The sequence below is a fragment of the Mastigoproctus giganteus genome, chromosome 13 (genome assembly GCF_048544385.1).
Source record: "Mastigoproctus giganteus isolate SK-2022 chromosome 13, ASM4854438v1, whole genome shotgun sequence".
In the NCBI taxonomy this organism is placed as follows: domain Eukaryota; kingdom Metazoa; phylum Arthropoda; class Arachnida; order Uropygi; family Thelyphonidae; genus Mastigoproctus; species Mastigoproctus giganteus.
The window spans coordinates 27726303-27742914 of record NC_143587.1 but is presented as its reverse complement, the minus strand read 5'-3'; the positions used below and the strand labels follow the sequence as shown (position 1 = coordinate 27742914).

At 39.9% G+C, this 16612-nt stretch overlaps 2 non-coding genes across 2 annotated transcripts; both read left to right on the top strand.

The window, feature by feature from the left end:
- The first annotated feature begins 4895 nt into the window (after positions 1-4895).
- Positions 4896-5114, top strand: LOC150075882 (small nucleolar RNA U3). Its single transcript, XR_016547864.1, has one exon. It is a non-coding gene; the product is annotated as a small nucleolar RNA U3 (small nucleolar RNA).
- Positions 5115-6157: 1043 nt separating this feature from the next.
- LOC150075881 (small nucleolar RNA U3) lies at positions 6158-6369 on the top strand. The gene has a single exon (XR_016547860.1). It is a non-coding gene; the product is annotated as a small nucleolar RNA U3 (small nucleolar RNA).
- Positions 6370-16612: the final 10243 nt, after the last annotated feature.

Sequence of the window (16612 nt, the reverse complement as noted above, 5' to 3'; positions counted from 1 at the left end):
AAATATATCAAACGTCATCGTGGGTTGGCCTGTCCAGGATTCCTGGACCGCCTCAGACCCCAGGGCCATAACAACCAAGATAACGAGATTCTTCAAATGAATCCCAACTCATGATGTACCCTTCAAAGGTATGCCATCTCCAGAGCAAAATAGAACATTTTCGCGGAGAAACTACGCTCCTTAGCCCAGCAGCTGCAAGTTAATAATTACCATCCCACTGATCCTGATGCCTACCAGAGAAAAGTCACAAATATAATTAAAGAAGCTAGCAACTGCGCCATTCCTAGGAAGAAACCCATTCCTGGGTGGTGCCCAGAACTCCGGCGGCAGGTTAACTTCAGAAGAAGAGCCTTCCAACGAACGCGACGGTCCTGGCCAGCTGCAGAAGTAGAGGCTCTCCGCCAGCAATACAGAGAGATATATACACGGCTACTATCAGGAAACGAAAGCAAACATCATGGGAACAATTTTTTTCCACAACTGGAAACACCGATCCCTGGGGTATAGTCTATAAAATCACAACCAACAAACTCTCAAGAAGGGAGGTAATGACAGCAACAATAACCCCTCAAGGTAACATAACTACCTCATGGGACAGATCCATCGATAACATATTAGATACAATTATCCAACCAGCAATGGATCCTGCTACAAATCAACAACTCTGCCAGGACAACAGTATATACAGTCCAGAACTTCAAGTGCCGCCCTTCACTACTGAGGAGCTGCACACTGCAACTCATAGACTCCGCAATAATAAATGTCCAGGACCAGACCTACTCGAACCAGAGATTATAAGGAAGACTGTGGAGCTTTCTCCATACCTCATCCTCGACCTGTTCAATCACTGCCTGCATACAGGAATCTTCCATTCTGATTGGAAGATAGCTAACATGCGCCTGATTCTGAAAACCCCAACGAAGCCTCCAGAAATCTTCCATTCTGATTGGAAGATAGCTAACATGCGCCTGATTCTGAAAACCCCAACGAAGCCTCCAGAAATCCCATCCTCTTATAGACCGATTTCCCTGTTATGTGTGCTAAGCAAGCTTTTTGACTACCTATTACACAGTAGTATCACAGTACATTATAATGCAGCAAATTTATCCTCTACAAGCCAGTATTGTTTGAAACAAGGATGCTCAACAGTTGATGCACTCCAGAATATCCTTGCAACTGCCACAAACTCCAATAGAAAATATTTCCTGATTATTGTCATAGACTTTGCTGGAGCGTTCGACTCACTCTGGTGGCCGAGCGTCCTCAGCCGACTAAGACGTGCCTGTCTTCCCGGAAACCTTTATAACACCATAAGAAGCTACCTCACAGCCAGAGAAATAAATGTCAATGCACCATATTGCAGAATCAAACGCCAAGTTTACAGGGGGGTGTCCCCAAGGCTCGGTACTGGGGCCGCTCCTTTAGAATGTTGTACTTGACTTCCTCAACACTAACCTTAATGAAGTTATCTCTCAGGCCTATGCAGATGATCTGGTCCTGGCCGTGTCTGCAGACAGCAGAGCGCAGCTAGAAAATTCTGCGAACCAGGCTGTCTTGATATTACAAAACTGGCCAAGGGATCATAATCTTAAAATCTCTTTAATGAAGACTAATTCCATCTTACTGAAAGGGTCCCTCAGAAGACGTCCACAAATTAAGATAAACGAGACCACAATACGTTTCACTAAGGAATTGAAATATCTAGGAATAATCCTGGACTCAGGACTTACAATCCTCCCACATTTGAAACACTTTCAGACAAAATTAGGGAACTACACTGCCATGGTCGCCAGAGTTTCGCGACGGGATTGGGGCCTCAACCGCCGCACTCTCTCGCTGTTCTACAAAGCAATATTTCTAACGGCGATTACATACGCTGCAGGGATATGGTATCCGAGAGCAAAAATAATAAACAGAAGGACGCTTGAAACTATTCAAAGATTTATCCTCCTTACCATTACCAGGGCCTGCTGTACTGTCAGCACCCATGCCTTTCAGGTGCAGGCAGGCGCCCTTCCTTTGGACCTGGAGGTGATACGTTGCGGGCTTCTCTACCAACTATCAAAAGGCACAACGGTGACGTTCATGGACTACACCATTGATCCCACTAACAACTTGAATGTTGAAAAGAAGCGCCTTAACCTCCATTTACAACAGACATGGCAAGAGAGATGGGCTAATTCTACAAAAGGAGATATCACAAGGAAATTTATTCCACATATCAACAAGGTATATCCCAATTCTCCTTCATGATGCTCCCCCGGCCTATACGCAACTTTCTTGCTAACAGGTCACGGATCCATCAGAGCCAAACTCTCAAGTCTTGGAATTATTGATGATCCCCTCTGCCACTGTGGAGAGCTGGAGAGTTGGATTCACCTAATGTATGACTGCCCTTTGTATGAGGACCTTCGCTACATTCTGATTACTAGAATTAACTTCAATCCAAAATTCCAGGAGCATTACTTGTTGGACAGCGACAGAGAGTACAAGGCCTTCTCGCAATATTGCCAGGAGCTCTTCACAAGAAGAAGATCCCTACAGCTGGAATGAATATACACCTGATCAACTCGTCTTGCCCAAATTCAAGCTGGACTGTCAACGACTACCATCACTAAAGAGATGAGACCTCTGTCCCAAGGATGACAACACTGCTTTGGATCTTCTTGATTTAGACTCTTCACAAACTATTATATTATGCAGTGACCAAATGGACAGAAGCCCTGAAGCTGCTGCCATTAAGCTTTCCTTACCACGCTCCCTTGCGTGGTTCTCTTCCTCTACCACCCAGGCAGGTTACCCCTGGTCGCCTACCCCCCTTGCCATCCCTCTTTTCCCTATGGTGGGGCATGGGCCTGCTCCCTGATTTGGGGGTCTCATCTTCTCTATGGACTCCTTATCTCTGTCTTTCCCCCAGCCTTCAGTCTTCCTCCCCCTTCTCTAACTTATAACCAGCGTCTGAACCGTTTGAAAAAGGCGCCTCCGTAGCCAGGTGGGAAGGAGCAACAGTGCGTAGCAAATGCTTCTTGATTATACCGGGGTTCGAGCCCGTCACCACCAAATACGGAGGATGCGGAAAGGTTAGGGAATGACCACCGCATATTCCCGGAGCAATATAGCCTTAGTTGCTAATGCTCCTAAAAACCAAACAACAAACAAACCATCTCTAAATTGCCTGAGCCCTACACCCAAAAACTTAATAACAACATCAGTTGCATAATCAGTAATCCTTTTTGGCTCACCCCTATCTGTAGCGTTTTTTTTTTTAGGTCCTAGCCACTGAAATCTCAGGAAATTAGGTGGCAATACCTGCCAGAGTAAATAACTACAATACTAGTGTACCTGGTCTGCCTCCACGGGGCAGAGTGTGGACAACGTTGGAACCCTTTAGGGGCCAGCGGCTAAATGACCAGAGGAACAACGGTACACGACACTACACATATACAAATTCCATGCACTTTAAACCTCTGGCTTTGACAGTGTTCTGTTTCACACCCACAATGTATACTACGCGGAGATGGGGGAATCCTCTGGTGCCGTTCGACACTAAACACACTCTGCACTCTACACTTTATTCATATGGTGCAAGGAAACCTGAGGCTTATGCTGCACCAGCCAAAAAAAATTCTCGAGTTATCTTGAGAGAGAGAGAGTCACAAGTAGAAGGGAATCACCAAGAAAGAGAAGAATGATGATATCCAGCAAAGGACCCTGGGTTTGCCAAGCCTATACTCCCAGATGTGAGCCCCTGAGCCTGAACTACATTTAGTTTGAAGATAGGATTCTGTAAGAATGCTGAAACGCCACCTGTGAAAACCTCAGTGCAGATTACATAACCTTTAATTACATGTATTTATAAATTTTGGAAAAATGTGTCGAAAATAGTTATTTCTAAAAATTCCGTGAAATATAAAAATAAAAATATATAACATACAGAAAAGCACACTCCAAAAATTTTTGTTACTGAGAGACTTCGGACAGCTTTATTGCGGATGTTAACACAAGCATTTTTAAGTGTTATTGCAAACGTTCCTTGTATTTTGTCTAATTATTATCCCTAATGTTCACCTGATAGCTAATGAAGGACGAGAAAGTCCTGAAACAGGCTATCATAATACCAGAAAGTCCTGAAACAGGCTATCATAATAGTCTCATCTTTAAAATAAATTTAAGATTAATCTTTTGTAAATCCATTTTGTCTGATAATAGTTACCAATGGAATTTGTGAAGGCAAAGTTTGTTCTTCTGGGAGGAATAAGACCATTGCATTAGTTTCAATTCTGCTACCCACAAAAACATACGAAGGAACAAGATGATTCTTCTAGCTTTATATAATTTCAAAAAAATCAAATAGCATCAGTTAATTTATAAATTTGAATTTTAAATTCCCTTTTTTAAAACAAACTAATCCAAAAGATAAATATTGATTTGTTTTAAAGTAGTGCAATACCAAGGCAGCTCGCTGTGAAGACAAATTTTATTGTGTCGGTTAATTTATAATTTTTAACATTTTAAATTTCCTTTTTTTAAACAAACTTATTCCAAAAGATAAAGATTAATTCTTTCCCCAGGGGCTCACAGCTGGCGAGTATGGGCTTGGCAAACCCAGGGTCCTGAGCTGGATATCATCATTCTTCTCTTTCTTGGTGGTTCCTTTCTACTTTCTCTCTCTCTCTCTCTCTCTCTCTCTCTCTCTCTCTCTCTCTCTCTCTCTCTCTCAGGGTAATCGAGGAATTTTTTTTTTTGGCTGGTGCAGCATAAGCCTCAGGCTTCCTTGCACGACATGTCTAATAATAATAATAATAATAATAATAATAATAATAATAATAATAATAATTTATTCTTTTGGCGATCCATTTGTTTGAAAGAAGTGCAATACCAGGGCAACTTGTTGTGAAGGTAAAGTTTGTACTTCTGTTTTGTATACTCGTAGCGAACTCAACCACGACGAAGAGTGGTGGAGTTTCATCCTGAGCGTGACAATGACTTAGTTTGCCACTCTTTGGTGGTGAAACTTGTCATGGAAGAGATGGAAGACCGTTTCATAAAGAGATGGAAGACCGTTCCATCTCTTTATGAAAAGGGATGTAGGGAGGAAGCTCGTTCTGAGTGGTTTTTTCCTTAATCAGAATATAAACACATTCGTTTCGACTATGTATATAAAGTGCTTAGCATCCATACACAGCCATTTCTGAATAAACAGAAAATTTTTAAGGTGGCATCGTTTTAGGTTATATCTCATATTGTGAATACCTTCACAACGAGTTGCCATGATGTTGCACTACTTCACAACGAGTTGCCATGATGTTGCACTACTACTGCCTTAGTCTAAACACATTCGTTTCTTATATCGCGATTTAAGAGAAATAATTTCTCTTAATATAGCATTAATATAAATGCTATTATTAATTTTTATAGAAATAATTTCTCTTAACATTGCATTAATAACAACTGGAGTTTGGATTTGATTTGCATTATAATCGAGAATCAGTAGCTGAACGGTAGATGGCACTGCATACACTGCTTCATTCAGCTAATGGCTATGCATACAGCTAGGATGTGCTACGTCTGAAAAATACGGTTTTAGTTTTCTTTATATTTCACGAGAGGCAGCTCTTTGTATAAAATACACGATGTTAAAAAAACTATTTCACGATAGGCTGCAATCAAGAATACAGTACTATTTTTTGGAGCCGTCTTACGAAAATAACAATATCAACTCAGGCGTAATAACATTGTTTGCGCAGGCGCACTAGTCAAACTAAATACTATAGAGTTAATAAAAAGATGAAATTTGAATTTTAACGTAGGAAATATTTTTGGAATATAGCGTCGAAATTTCATAAACATCTTATATTATCTCGAGCTGCAAATTTCGCGCTCGAAGTAACTCGAATAATACCGAGAAAACACACAGGTAACTTCGCTTGTGGTTTGGTAAAAACTAAGTATGATAATAACCTTAATAACGTATAAAATATGATGAAATCGTTCGAGTTTTATATAGCATTTTGTGGAGAACGTAATAGTTATTTAAATATATTACAGAGTCTTCAAATTTGTTAAAAAGCTTATTAAATAATCTGGATGCTTTAAACGCACTATAATTTAATCACCATAAGTGTAATAGATTAGACTAGCCAGCCAAATATAATTTAAGATCATACTTCACAGGATCATTTCTGTAGTATGATTAGCGAGTTCGAACCCTGAAACTCGCAGCAAACTCAACCACGATGAGGAGTGGTGGGGTTTCCTCCTGAGCGTGACGAGGACTTGGTTTGCCACCTAAGGTGATGAACCTTGTCAGGGATGACCGTTCTTCCCTTTCTTGAAAGGGGTGGAGGGAGGAAACTCGTTCTGAGTGGGTTTTTTTATTTAATCAAAAAATAGAAAAAAGTGACTGCAGTGTTTATGAGCAGCGAGGGTGGAAGAAGTCAATAAACTCATTGTTTTTTATTTCTTATTGTTGAAAATTTCCATTTATTCTTCAACAATAAGAATAATCACCCCTCATCCCCGCTAGCAAAATTCCTGTATATCATTGACAAGACATCACTGCGAATCTTGCACCTGTCTGCACTGCTCAAAAAATCTCATATCTGACTACACAATTACCCAAGGTCCTTTTCATTCTCCACTACCCTGAGTGTAGTATCACCCAGTTGATACATTCCTCTGGGGTTACTGCTTCCCATATGCAGCACTTTACATTTGTCAATGTGAAACTTCAGTTACCACTTCTCAGCCCATCTCAACTTTTCCAGATCCGGTTGCAGTAGCGACATATTCGTTGTGACTTGATACATACAGCGCACTGGTGGGCCATTTTAGTGGAAGCAGCTTAAATTTGCATGCTTCCTTACTTGTGGTCGTGCACGCACTAGACCACGGTCAGCCCCAAAAAAGATTCAAAATTAGACAGTAACTAATACTCTTTAATTTATTAAAATTATATAAAGTTAGGGGAGCTATCTTGTTCTTTTTATATGTTTTTGTGAACAGCAAGATTTAAACAGCTCACAACACTACAAACTTCGCCTTCACAGCGAGTTGCGTCGGTATTGCACTGCTTCCAAACAAATTGAATCGTCGAAAGATTGATTTGACAGAGTTTAAATCGATCCGTAATCATCCTATTTTATGAATCTTAAAAAAACTTGAAAGATAAGTTTACTATATGACTATAATTTACTATTGTGGGTTACAGAGTTTGGCAACCAGGCACCTCAGACGTGACCTGATCGAGGTTTATAAAGGCTCTGAGAGGAATTAGTAAAAAATGAATGAAGGTGGAATTCTGTTATAAAGAATTCCAGAACTAGGGTGTCATAATTTAAAATTAGAGAGGTTGAGGTTTAGATTAGATTGTAGGAAGTTTTCTTTTAGCCAGCGAGTCATTGATGGCTGGAACAAGTTGCGCTCTCAGGTAGTTGAGGCTGATAGTTGAATAAATTCAAAGGTCAACTGGATTGTTACCTGTGTGAGGGAAGCACATAATATGTACCTTCTTATCTATTTGTCGGTTTTTTTTTTTTTTTTTTTAGGCAGAAGAAGCAGCAAAAGCCTGGGGCAGGAAGCCCTAGTCTATTAATATTACTATGACAACCTGCTTCAGGTCTTGCTGGTCTTTCAGATTACTGTTGTTAACCACCTCTTGACAGTAATCAGGAAGACCAGGTCTTGCTGGTCTTCCTGATTACTGTTGTTAACCATCCTGCCAACCTTTGTATATTATGCAATAAAATAATGGCTTCATAAGTCTAACTGTCAATCGAAGAAACTATATTATCGTTCGCAAGCAGCAACTTTTGCCTTCACAAAGCGTTGCACTGGTATTGCACTACTTTAAAATAATGGCAACAGGTTAATCTACCATTAATTTAAAAAATAATCCTCAGTATTAGGACTTGCTACTTCCTCTCACAAAGAAGACATTTACAAAAAACTGGTGGAGAGTGTTCCACAGAGATTACAAGCTGTCATAAATGGTCTTAAGTAATAATAATACAAAGGATATGTCTGAGTAACTCAGAATTTTTGGTATATGCATTTCTAAGTGTTATTTATTATATACATTAAAATATATATGTCATTTGGCTATTATTTTATAGTAGTAGTAATAGTTGCAAATGATACAGGAAAACAAAATTATAACATCAGCCAAAAAAAAAAAAACATTCCATACCCTCCAAGAATTTGTCTAATTCGTCCTTGAATTTATTCAAACCACCCACTTCCATAACAACAAATGAAAGCCTGTTCCAGCAATCAACCACCTCTGGCTGAAGGCAAACTTCCGCACGACTATCCTGCAACCATCCTGAACTTGAATTTGTGCCCCCTCATGTGAGTCTCAGCAAGAGAAAGAATGCCATTCACATTCAGCTTAATCTATTCAAGACCTTAAATACGCGTCGATCAGATCATCCTCAGGTGCCTGGTCTCCAGACGCTGCAATTTACAAGAGCACCCTTTTTCCTCTCTGCACCCGTTCCAGCAGATCTACATTCTTCCTAAAGTGACTCCTCCAGGAGTCACTTGAAGATAATCACCTCCCTTATCCCTGCTAGCAAAGATTCTGTATATCATTGACCCCCATGAGTTGTCCTGGCAGCATGCCTGCACTGCTCAGAGAAGTTCATCTCTGACTGCATAATTACCCCAGGTCTTTTTCGTACTCCACTACCCTGAGCGTAGTACCACACAGTTGATAAGTTACTCTGGGGTTACTACGATCCACGTGCATTACCTTACCTTTGTCAACGTTAAACCAACTGATATTTCTCAACCCATTGATCCAGTTTTCCTAGATCTTGTTAAAGTAGCTCACCCTGATTATTGTTGTTAACCACCGTGCCAACCTTTGTATTTTATGCAATAAAATAATGGCTTCATGAGTCTAACTGTCAATCGAAGAAACTATATTATCGTTCGCAAGCAGCAACTTTTGCCTTCACAAAGCGTTGCACTGGTATTGCACTACTTTAAAATAATGGCAACAGGTTAATCTACCATTAATTTAAAAAATAATCCTCAGTATTAGGACTTGCTACTTCCTCTCACAATAGAAGACATTTACAAAAAACTGGTGGAGAGTGTTCCACAGAGATTACAAGCTGTCATAAAGGAAAACGTTTCAATACGCATTACTAGTTTTCCTGTAAATAAAGATTATTTGTAGACATGCAGGTGTGCGGATATTAATGACAGGGCAGTGTATATACATTAAATACACTACAAATACTGAATATCTCTCGTTTTAAGGTGCAATGTATTATGTAATAAATTTAATTAAATGGTATTTTTTAATAAAATTTTGTTTTGTTGGATTCATTTAAATAGTATTATTACGTAGCGAGTTTCTTTATCTCCGTAAAGAAATCTTGATATAGTTACAGACTTCAACAAAGCTCAGAATATAAATAAAAATAAAATCAGAGGGAGAGAGAGTTAAAATACACGCAGCAGAAATAAGATCTTAATTCAATCACTGTTTACAATTTCTATATGTCCATTTGATTTTAAACGAGAGACGTGCTCTATGTCCACCAGTTATTCATCAATGGTAAAACGTGACAAGCTGAAAAGCATGTTTAGACTCCAGAATACGCAAGACCTTTGGCGAACAGCCTGTCATTTCAACTTCTAAAAGCACTTATTTACACCTTTAATTACACCTTTAATGATAACATTAAGCAGGATTATTGGCACCTGGGACTATCGTGTTCAGTTCCACGTCTATTGTAGCAGCAGATTCGGGGATGGTGGAACACGTTTTTTCGATAAATGAAGGCAACTCAGACACTTCCTTCTTCATGCTCGCATCTGGAACAGGTATCGCTTGACTCGATGTGTTCTGGGATGATGGCATGGGCTCGGCACTGCAAGATTCATGCATCACTTCCGGACGAATGGGAATTGAATCTGAAAATGCACGCTTTCGAGCTCTGATAGAAACGAAACACATCGCAGTCCCAACAAGCATGAAGAAACCACCTATTGAGACTAATGCGATGGCACTGATGGCCAGATGTCTGTCTTCATGATGGCCAAAATCTGTTGATCGTTGCAATAACAGTGGTTCCTTTTGGTCTCCGAAAGAAATAGCTATGATGATGGCTCCGACCAACAGCACGCCGAATCCTACTGCGATGACCCCTACGATAAATTTTCCAGCGAAGTAAATCCCTCCTATTGTGAAGCCACGTTTTCTCCGCTCCATGGGTTCGTACGGCATTGTGGATCTGCAAATAAATTGAATAACTCATCACTAATAGAGGCAGATAGAATTTTAGGCGCATCAGCAACTTAGGTCATATTGCGCCGTGCATAATATGTCTGTAAATTGCGTGTTCTCTGGTAAATTTGCTGGACGAAAAATCTGTTTCGGGGAGGAAAAAACCATGCTATCCTCGACTGACAGCCACGTTGTGAAAAAGACCCATAAAAATTCGAACTCAGGTCTTTTCCACCCAGCGTGGGAAATTCGGTGATTATACCAAATGTGCTGCCCAAGAGGGCGGCAGATGTTTTAGTAATAAAAACAGTGCTACTGGCTTCTGTAATGTTTATGAGAGAAAGCTAATTTTCTTAGCATGTTAGTAGTCTCTTCTAGAACCTATAATCTCCAGAAGAGACTACTGACATGTTAAGAAAATTATTTTTACAGTGAGAAGCCACGTCATTAGGTACACCTACCTAATAGCGAGCAGTTCTTTCCTGTGCCCTTCCTCATAGAAGTCTGAATTTATTGTGTCACAGATGCTGCTCCGAATTGATTTAATTGCTTTCTACGGTTTTTACAAATTGGTTAGGGATCTCTGTTCTGAACAGTTCGTTTCAACTCATCCCATAGGTGCTCAATTGAAGTTAGATCTGGTGAATGGAAAATCCATCGCAGTAGGCTGAATTCACTTAGCATATTATTTGGTTAGAAGAACTCATTTTCAGACAGATACACTACAACCACAAAGAGATGCGCCTGGTCGGAAACAGTTTCCTGATCCAAATATTCTCTATTGGTATCAAAAAGACCTAATGCACACCACGAAACCACTTCAAATACCATTATACCACAAGCAGCCTACATTGGACCCACCCGGTAGGACGAGTCCATGGGTTCGTGCTGTTTTTGCCATATTCTAGAACACATATCAACTTAAAACAGCAAGAACCGGGATTCTTCAGACCAGGCAGCGTTTTTTCCAATCCTCCACTGATTATTACTGTTCATGAGTCCATTGTAATCCTATCTTTTTGATTTTTGTTGACATATTACAAGTTGTGCATTCTGAAACGCCTCTTTGGTTACCACTGTTGTACTGGGTTGTTATTTGACTGACTGTAGCCTTTCTGTTAGAGTGCACAAGTCTTGTCGGCCTCTTATCAATGGCGCATTATAGCCTTAGTTGCTAATGCGCCAATAAAACCTAAACCAAACCAAACGTCTTACCAGTGAGCTGTTTCCGACCACAAGATTGCCGTTGGCTGGATGTTATTTGGGTATTGGACAAATTTCGATAAATCTGAGACACAGTCGTACGTGAAACCCCCAGAAGGGTTACGGCTTCCGAGATAATCATAATGGCGCGTCTAGTGTCATCTAAATTTTGCCCATTCTGGCACTGAATTCCACATCTACAGCATCTCTATGTATTTTCACACCTGCTTTACGCTCTACCTTCCTGTCTGCGCGGTAGCACAGTGGTATCGTCACCGTTCTCCCCACACCGGGTGGAAAAGGCCAGGGTTTGAATCCCATTGATGACGCGAGGAACTTTAATGGGCTTTTTTTCGCTTCGTGGCTGAGTTAGTCGGTAGATAGCAAGGTTTCCCCTCCCTCTCCCCCAGAAACTGGGGTTTCTCGTCCAGCAAAGCAGACAAATCGACCATAGAACACACTCAATTAACAGACATAAGACACACAGCACGGCATATCAATTTAAATATTCGGGTAGCTTAATATAAGAGTTTGGTTTTTTTTTTTTTTGCCCTACCTTCCTCAACTCTCAATGTCTGCTATTCGCATCTCCTGTGTTGAGTTGCGTCCTGCCTGCCAGGAGTTTCACCTTGGACTATATTCTGATTTTAGTGATCATATATACTTGATCCACTGCTGATGATGGGTGGACTTAATTTGGTTTATCTGGACTCTGCTAATGGTGTTTAGAGTCTGCCAAGATGAACTTCATGTGGAGAGCGCATCTTTAGTGAACCCATTGTTTCTTTTGAACTTAACTGGTTGGTTTGGACTTAACTGGTTAATTGACTTAACTTTTGGACTTAAGTCAACTAACATGGATTCTTCTTTCTGGTGCATCTTCGTTATGTCTGACTTTCATCAACGTGCACTTTTTTTTAATAATTGATGGACTGATGGCGTTTTAGTGAGTTTCCTATCTAAAGTTGTTGTAGTTCGTGAGCGGCTAGACTGGATTGGACTAACTGGATTTGTGTTTTAAAAATATATATTTATGTGTATTTATGTATATTGTATAAGTGGATTCGTGTATCTGCCTCTAATCATCTAAATACGGTATTGTATGATACCAGTTTTTGGCAGGGAAAGCCTAGTATAATAAATAAATAAAATCCATTTCACTTATTCATTCCATCCAATAGTTTGTCTAGTCCTGCCTTGAATTTATTTAAGCTATCAACTTCCACAACAACAGACGGAAGCTCGTTCGATCAATAAACTACCCGCTGGCCAAAGGCACAATTGTCTTTCCTTAGTTTGAATTTGTGCACCCTCATGTGTGTAGTTTAAGAAAGAGAAAGAATCCCATCAGCACTGAGCTTGCTCAATCCATTCAAAGCTTCAAACACGTCAATCAGATCACCTCGCAGGTGCCTAGTCTCCAGACACTCTAATTTGCAAAACTTAAGCCTTTCTTGATAACAGCAACCCTTTGTTCCATTCACCAATCTCGTTGCCTTCTCTGTACTCGTTCCAGCAGATCTACATCCTTCCTAAAGTGACTCCATACTTGTATGCTTTACTAAAGATATTGCCTTATACAAAGGGATAATCACCTCCTTATCCTGCTAGCAAAATTCATGTATACCATCTACAAAACCTCATGAGCTGTCCTGGCAACCTGTCTGCATTACTCAGATCCGACTGCACAATTACCCCTAGGTGTTTTTTCATCTTCCACTACCCTGAATGTAGTTCCACACAGTTGATACGTTACTCTGGGGTTACTGCTGCCCATGTATTTTAACATATGAAGTTTACAATTTGTTTGTTAACGCCTTACAATTTGTTGGAGGACAGAGGTGACATTCATAAGGAGCATACTTGCGAATTTCACCCCTGTACTTTAAATATTTAACGGTTACAAATGAAAAATAATTCAACAAGGCCCACTGTCGATTTTGTAAATACGCATTTTGGCCGGTGGGTATGAGGACTGATTTGTTTGTTTTATATGCATATGAGAAGAGTTTTAGGCTAGTACGTTCTTATTATTATTCGTGGTAAAAGGAAAGTAAAGATCCATACCTTATACTATAAGTTTTCCAAAATGAGTTTTACGAAAACTCTTTGGTGTTCTGTGACGGATATATTTGAAGACATTATTATACCTCTATATATTTGTTACTACCTTTCCTGTTATCCTTTTCTTTTTGTCCAAGTTAAAATCACCGTTCTTCCCACATTGGGTGAAAAAAGACCTGGGTCCGAATCCAGCCAATGAACTTTTAGGGGATTTTTTCATCATTCGTCGTTGAGTTAATAGATTTCAGGCGTAGATTGCAAGGGTTTTTTATTTAGTGAAATAGGCAAATAAACCGGAAGACACACGCAATTCATGGACATAACACACATGGGCAGATGAGTTCGCTCTCTGGTGGCCTTTGTGGAGTGGGGTTGCGCTTATTTTGTTGTGTTTTGACTTCTACCCTACTGAAGTCACAAGCCCACCCCACAAGCGCAAATCTAACTGCAATTCACACAGAAAATTCCAAATTCTAGGGTGTGTAAAGCGAGTACTAGCAGAACACTAAAGACATTTTTTCAATAAAAATTTACAACCTTTAATGAACATTATATACGGCATTTACATAAAAAACAAACTACATATATGCATATCAATTTCTATATATATAAACCATACTAGTACTATACACTATCTCTCCCTCATCAACTATTCTCAATTTACAAATTATTAACATCAGTTTGTATCAGTTGTACTTTACTTAATATGAATCCTCGATGATTACTCAGTCATTCTCTTCCATTACCACTTTTTATCACTTACATCAGTAAACTCATTTCAACTCTTATTACTCTTTTTGTATATTTGTTTCTAGCCTTTAACACATGAAATGTATTGCAACTGGTATCCTCTTACCTCAGTAATGCTCACTATAAATCCCTCATTCTACCTTAATTACTCTCTGGTTACCATCTTGTTCATCCCCTTTACCACCGTTACGTTCTGAAATGGCCGCTTCTTCCAATTTCCTTGCGTTCAGGCTTCCTTCTTGGCAGACTGACTTTCTTCCATTTCTTGGGCTTTCTTTCTCTTCTCGGATCACATATCTGCACAACTGGCCACTTCTCAATGGGCCAGACCCTAGACACAAGTGTAGTCTCTTACACGACAAAACTTCGGAGGTGCAGCTTGCGATTACGTTGCCTGGGACACCGATCACCCTATTACTGCCTTCCGATGCCGGACCAGCCTTTCTTTCTCTCACGTTTTTTTTCTTCTTTTTCTTCTTCATCTTGCTACCACGAGATGTGAACTCTGACTACCGAAAAAAATCTACTTCCACCCGCAATGGAATCGGGCCGGTATTTTATTATTTAATTTTGTAAAATCGAAATCCTTCCTTGTATAATTCCATATACAGGTATACGTACATACTCGCATAATAATAGTAATACTGTATATCTTTCAGTTTCTCTCTTTAAAAAAATATTTACTTGTAAGACTAGAAGTCTTACTCTTCTCTGAGGTTTTTAATGAGAAAAGGGATAATTTTCAATTTTTTTAATGTTTTTTTTTTTTTTTTTTAATGAAAAAGGGGCAGTAACATAAAGGGTTTTCAGGAGATATACACTGGTGTGCAAAACTTAAGGATCAGTCAGGTTATCACCTGTAGCTTCTCATAGGAGTGGCCTGGATATGGGAAAAGCAACCTCAAAGGAACCTCGTGAGGTACAGAAATGATGAAGAAAACAAAACGGTACAGAGGGACTTTATTCAAAAATGGCAACATAGCACTGGCTACCATGATACAGATGCATCACTGCCAAAGATGGAACAAAGGGAAGAGGTGGTCCTCAGTTTGATTGATTTGGTAGTTGTTGGCGCATCGGCTTCTGTGGCCATATTGCACCTCCCAAGGTTTTTGCAGTACTTTGATCCAAGCCCGAGGCGGGAATCGAACCCGCGACCTTTGGGTTGCCGGGCAGGTACTTTACCCACTCGGCTAGCCCGGTCGGCAGGTCATCAGTAGGAGATATGGCCACCCCTAATGTCGATGCAGGCTTTGCACCGCCTGTCAATACTTACAACAATGTTGTTGATAAGTTCTTGCGGTAACATCGTCTATTCCACTGTCAGCGCCATCTTCAGCTGGTGAACATTTTCTGGTGGGTGTGGACGTGTCGCTAGGCATCTCCCCAGAGCGTCCCATATATGTTCAATGGGATTTAGATCAATGGAACGGGCAGGACAATCCATACGAACAATGTCCTCACTTTCCAAAAGCATATCAACAGCTGTAGTGCGGTGGGGTGTGGCGTTATCATCCATAAACACGAACATCTCCCCAGAGCGTCCCATATATGTTCAATGGGATTTAGATCAATGGAACGGGCAGGCCAATCCATACGAACAATGTCCTCACTTTCCAAAAGCATATCAACAGCTGTAGTGCGGTGGGGTGTGGCGTTATCATCCATAAACACGAACTCGAGGCCAATGGCACCTCGAACAGACGCACATGGGGAAGGATTACCTCAGCACAGTAGCGTGCACCGGTTACAATACCGCCTTCCAATATCTGGAATTTGTACGTCCATCCAAGATAACGCCTCCAGACGAGAACACCTCGACCGCCATATCGATCCTTTTCAGTGATGTTTGCGGAGTGATACCATGTGCCAACCCTCGTCAGATTAGCTCACGTCCAGAATCGCTGCTGAAACTGAATCTACTGTTATCAGTAAAGAGTGCCTTAAGTAATGATTTTGTGGTTGTAATCTTTAGAAATAGTGTTGGTCCTTAAGTTTTTCACACCAGTGTATTAAAGGAGATACATTAACAATACGAATTAAGAAATCACTATATACTTTCTATTCACGACGGACAAACTGATTTAAGTTAAACTTTATTAAAATAAATAAAAATATAATATTAAAACGGATATAAATAAAAATAAAAGAGTTAAAATTATCAAAATACACAGGTAAAGAGCAATAAAATATGGAATAAAATATTAAAATCTTTGACTAGCTGAAGAAAGGACACCTCGCCTTGAAAGCTACTATTTTATGTCACATGTTATTTTATATTTTACTATTTTATTCTATATTTTATATTTTATTGCTCTTTATCTATGAATTTGAATGCTTTTATTTTAATGTATA